Source organism: Parus major, chromosome 1, assembly GCF_001522545.3.
Source record: "Parus major isolate Abel chromosome 1, Parus_major1.1, whole genome shotgun sequence".
NCBI lineage: Eukaryota > Metazoa > Chordata > Aves > Passeriformes > Paridae > Parus > Parus major.
In genome coordinates, this window is record NC_031768.1 from 49321881 (window position 1) to 49327918 (window position 6038).

Sequence of the window (6038 nt, forward strand, 5' to 3'; positions counted from 1 at the left end):
CCCCAGGTCCCTTTCCACATTTCTAATCTGATTCTTAATCTCTTCCATTTGTGATGCTTGGTAAATACTTCCTGAATCCAAGCGTTTTTGGTACTGAAAAGCCAAGTTGCATGGCCTTGAAATCAAGAGTTATCAACATGAATATTTTAGTAACACCAGAAAGAATCTGTAAGATGGGGAGGAGGAATGCTGCATGAGTAAAGAGGAAACATCTAAGTGGTTATGTATTGGGAGATTTAGTCTGTTGTAATTTATTTAAAACCTCCATGGAGAACAAAAAGCTTCACTAAATCAAAAACAACTGGGATAAAATCCATAAGTTCTTGAAAATATTTGTTATTTAATTAACTAATTTTTTATTTTATTAATTAAAAATTTGTCAGGAAAAGCATGAAAGATTGCTATGACAATACCTGCAAAAAAGATATCCCAGATGTTTTTGGCTGCCTACTAGATGCAAAGTCCATGCTAGCTGAACGTGTTCCTTTGCTAACCTGGCTGCAGAAGGCTCCTCATTCTTGCACACTACCCCCAGCTATTTCTGAAACATTTCTTCTGGCTTTGAATCTTCTCCTCCAAGTCTTTAACATGTAGATCTTCTTTTGGAGCCTATGGAACCCATGCACAGAGAACAAATTAGACATCATCAGACATTTTACAAAGACAAAGGGGAATGCAAAATTATCAGGAGCCATAGAGAACACAAGACAGTGGGAGTTACAGGGAAAATTGGTAAAGATTGTCCTATACTATGTCTCTATCTTACCATAAGAAATGGTAGCTCTAGTAAGAAATAGTAGCTCTAATGTTCCTGTGAGACTACTGTGTGCCTCTCTTTATAAAGCAGTTTAAGGGATGATCCCCGTTTTTTTTGTCTCTAAAACAACCAAATAACACAGTGTTTAATGCAAGGAGCTGAGATCATGGAATTGAATGCAGACTTTAAAATGATGTAAGAAATTTCATTAGGGTGCTATTTAAGTTCATAAATTCAGCTAAAAACTGCAAATTTTTGAAATGAAAATCCAGAGCTATCCATTCCATTCATGGGCATTGCATTGACATGGTATTCAGATCCAGGAAGTGCTCATCTCCATTTTTTTGTTTGCTTTTTGTTTTGCAAGAATGTTAACCAAACATTAACGACATACACATATCAAACCTTCCCCAGAACATGTCCTTTGATGATTTCCTACTCCCTATTAAATTTTGCCAGTCTCAGATTATACTAAATAAGGAACTGTTCCTCCTGTTCTTCTGGATCTTGAATAAGATCATAAGCCTTTAAGGGCTCTTTCTAAAAGAAGGCAAGTTTGGAATAAAAAAAAAAAAAAATAATGCATGATCTCAGTCCAAGGTTATAAAAAGGGCACAGAGATTTTGGATCAAGGGAGTGAAGCCTTAATACTTTGTGGGCCCTCTTTCCTAGAATATGTGTCTTGGCAACATTACTAGTCTAAATCTGGCAAATTGAGTATTTTGATCTCTGTCCCTGGTGAAAAACATGCACCTATTAATTATATCAGATTATAATTTTCCTGTCTTGTGCAGTGTAACTGAACTACTCCCCATTATATACTTTATTGTATCATAGAGGCTACATTGCATACACACTGCCATTTATGCAATGAGCTAGGTTGTGTATTTTTAAGGGGGGTTTAATGACAGTGGGCTGAAGGAAAGATTTCTGATAGCCTGTTTAAGAACGAACAATTAGTTTATATGAAATACAGGCAAAAATACAGACACAGTGTCCAAAAGGTTCAACTATCATACCCAAGGAATAGTACTGCTGATGTTTGAGCAAGGCCTATGAAATACAACCCTAATACTTGATAGTTGTACTTCCACGTTTTAGACTGACTGTTTTGGTTAATGGCCACTTAGGAGGTGACTATAAAGCTTAGCATTTGATGGCAGTGCCATGCATGTTGAAACACTTCCTAAGTAGATTCAAAGAAACAGAAGTTGATGTCCTAGCCCAAAAGAGCCTGTACTCTCATGCTTGATGGCAGATGTCAGATAAAGGGGCAAGGTCCACATATTCATGTTGAGCTTAACACCAGTTTGAATGGAGAAGGAGTGGAGGAAGCACTTGGCAGATGTTCATAGGCTGGATTGCAAGACAGCAACCATACCTGAAAGGCTGTATCTGCTGGTGTGGTCAATTTCTTGGCAATGAAAACACGTTTATTTGCCTGTATCCAAAAGGGAAGGCTTGTAAAAGGAATTAGTAATACAATCCCTCAGCTGTAGGTATTTGAATTGATTATCTGTCAACCCAAAGGTTTCTCTAAGTTCAGCAAATGAACACAATCTGTCTTCTAAAATGCATCAAGTAATTTGTTAAAGCTTTTGTCTAACCATGCATCCCAAATAAAAATGCATTTAGGTTTTGGTTTGGGTAGTAAGGTTGATTTTTTTTGGTGTTGTTTATTTGAATTAGAAAATTGAGTACAATCTGAAATGGAATAAACAATAGGTAACTTAAGTGGTTTGGTTTTTTTAACTGGTATTAATTTAAATTACAAAATCTCTCAACATACACATTACTGATGTATTTCAGAAGTATTTTTTATGTGTTTCAGGCAGACATTGTTAAAATATGTTATTGATTTTCTATTTTCTTTTGTTCTGAGGTTCCAGTGTGCTCTCTGCTGGTGGTGCCATTCTCCATTTTGAAAAATGATGAGTTATTAATACAAAAATAACCTTAATACGTGCCTAAAGGTAGAAGTTGCTAAATTGCTAAATTGTGTTGAAGAGTATTATTCATTTGCACATGGATTAAGATGTAAGAAAAAATTATAAAACACACAAGACAATTAAGAAAATTTTCTATCAGTGGAGGACAAAAACAGGAGGGATGAGAGGCTGAGGAACATTAAGGGGAGATTTTGTAGTGCCTTGTTTTTGGTAAGTTTTGGGAAACTCCATTAGGGGAAGAACAGCTACGGGAAGACGGGATAGAGCCATCTGATATTGTAAGCAGCTGGACTCAATGAAAGTGATTCAGTAGTACTTCTCTGTAGGTAATTGGGCAGAATTGGAGCAGAACTACAGAAAAAGTCTAAAATCACACATAAACACACTTGTCAAGCTTTAGAAAAAACAAGCAACCAAAAATGGTCAGTGGGCTGATTTGTTCTCCTGGCTTCAAAAGTAGGATTTTCTAATTTTAGAATAATATATGGAAGTACACTGTTAAGGTTCCTATTTCAAAATTTAGGACCGTGTTTCTGCAAAAATGCTGAAAAGCCCTGTTGATTCAGAGGAAATATAATTAAAGTTTCTTCTTTCAAGAAAAAAAATAAAGAAGAAAAAAGAGCTTTCTAAATCTTGAGAAATATTAAATACTTTCAAAGTATTCTGTGTTAAAATGCAAGCCAGAACATTTTCAAACTAACGATGTATGCTCAGTTTTGTTAAGCTAGATGAGACTGGAAATAGAAGGGTCAGGTGTATGGAGTGAGCCAAGATGGTGATTTAGTAGGACAGGTTTTCCATAAAAGCATGTGATTGAGAACTACATTTCTCTATAAATCTGTGTTATATATCAAATACTAACGTGTAATATCCCTACTTCTGTATCAATCTATTGATATATAATCATGTAATACATTTCTCTTGCAAATGTAGCCACATATTTTTTTGCTTTAAATACTGCCCTGCAAATTCATGTATATAGGTAATAGTTTTTAGTAGCAGGCAATAGACCATGTAAACAGCCAACATAGCACATCATGAAACTCATGAAGAACAAATTTTATCATCCAATGTCAGTCAGCAAACCCCTCTTCTGGATGATTTCTTTAGATATTTTATATAAATGAATAAAATATTTCTAAGTATGACAAAGTAAATATTGCTGTTTTAAAATATTTTATCTGAAATTCAATGGAAATGAGCTTTGTCTTTTTCTCAGGGCATAGCAATGTGTGTAATGTGATGTTTCTCTGTTACGCACCTTATCACACTGTCTACATGCAATCTTCTTCCTGCTATCACTATTCATTTTTCATGTGCCAAGTATTCATTAATCCTTTAACCCCAGTAGGTAGAAACCAGTTTTTTTTTCTGCAGAACACTCAGCGCTCCGTGTTCCAAGTGGTTAAGAAGGATGAATGTTGTTAATACATTTTTTTATTGATAAATCTGAATATAAGCTATGCATCTGTCCAGGGAATGTTTCCAGCTGTCTTCCATAGTAGCCCCCTTCCTATGGGATTGCATATTTTATCTTTTAAAACAAGTGTTACAACGTTAACTTTTGACTTGGGTGAAATCTAATGAATCACATATGTGACTTACCCAGAGTAGTTGGAGCTGGTTCTGATCTAAAGTACTAGCATAAGGAAATATGTTGCTTGGGTCATTAGACTGTATTTTAACTCTATGCTCACTTTTCTCCAAAGGAAATTATTCGACCAGAGGCAACATTACAATAGCAAATCATGCCTAATCCCCTTTACAGCTTGTGGAGACATATATTTCTGTTTATAGCCATTTTAACATTTCTTATTTATTATTCTGCCTTTTTCTTTTTTTCCTTGTGGAAATAGAGGTAAGATGCGGAGACAAATAGTGAAGGACTGTATTATCCAAACCATTTATGCCAAGAGGAGGCAGAGGACCATTACAGGGAAAGACATGAGTAGATGTATTTCTGGCAGCTGGCATGAAATCCTCTTTGGGAACAAACATTGGTTCTGGTTCTTCTGGCTTCCTCGGTAAATACTGTGATGAGCAGCAAATATTAGTTTGTATTTACTGAAAGTAATAGCATTTTAGCAGTAATTATTTACCTGCACTCCGCCTGGCTTTCTGTGTAAATACACAAGCTGTATGGGCATTTACAAACACCCTCACATGACAGGCCAACCTCCTAGACACGAGATCCATCCCTCTTTTTGCTTTTTATTTACCCAATAATTGCTATGACTGGGACTCTCAGAACTGTTGAGCTGACTGTGAATTTGAGAGAATAAGGGGGTTGGACTCATCAAGAACTTCCCATTTTCTACCTGCTCTGACCACGGCTTCTGCCACTGGCTGGTACAGCACCCTGATTATTCAAAAGGCCATTAAGGTTCCTTAAATTGAATGGCCCCCGACCATTGCCCAGAAACCATTTGAGCAGGCAGCGCTGGTCAAAGCTCACCTGTGCTCTGGCCACACCGCGTTTCCTTCATGCAACACGAACCACAAGAGAGGAGGCAGAAAACAACCACATCAGCTTTACATTAACAAAAGGCTCTCCAAGGCAAGAGAATCCCTAGGTAACCTGTCAGGCCAGCTTAATAGCTTCAATACTGCCCAGGCATGGACCAGGATCTTTCCACCAAATATTTCACTGTGTAAACACGTGTAAGAATGCTTTTGAAAAGAAATAGAGGTTTGCTTCTTAAGGTTTAACTGACTCTTAGGGCTTATATTTTTATTTCCTAAGGTTCTGAAAGTTCTTCTTCTAAAATATTAACGTAACAAAGACTTTATGTTTCAAACAAACTTTAAGATTATGAAATCTGTTCCCCTGTATGTTGTTATTAAAACCTTTACAATCCAGTATCTGCAGCCCTTACGTGAGAAAATTCTTCCCCATAAAGGAAGTTCTCAGTTTGCAGGGGCGCGATTCGGGCTTACAAGCGCTGACCAAAAAAAAAAAAACCCAAAAAAAACCAACCAAAAACCAGCCCGCAGCCCCACGCCTCGCATACTTCTCACGAGCTGCAGCCCGGCTGTGCGAAGGAAACAAAATAAAAGAGAAGGGAAATGCTTGCAGCGCTCAACCCCAGGTAACAGCGGGGGCCTGGCCCGCTCAGACCCTCCGGGCGGCCCTGGGCGCACACATTGCCCAGTGTGTCCTTTCCCCCCGGGACGCCCCTCAGTGTCGCGACCGCGTGTCCCCCCCCGGGGCCCCCTCAGCGCTGCTACCGCCCCGTGCCGACACATCGGGGCTCCCCGGAGGCGTCCCCACCGCTTCGCCCCCCTCACTGTCCCCTCGGCGCTGCCATAGCCCCGAGTTCCCCCCGGGCTCC

The 6038-nt window shown here is 38.4% G+C and overlaps 1 long non-coding RNA gene across 1 annotated transcript; it reads right to left on the bottom strand.

Annotated features, from left to right (window-relative positions):
- Window positions 1-4578: 4578 nt before the first annotated feature.
- On the bottom strand, window positions 4579-5907 carry LOC107202842. Its single transcript, XR_001520856.2, has 2 exons — window positions 5162-5907; window positions 4579-4737 (listed from the first exon to the last, which is right to left on the bottom strand). It is a non-coding gene; the product is annotated as an uncharacterized LOC107202842 (long non-coding RNA).
- Window positions 5908-6038: the final 131 nt, after the last annotated feature.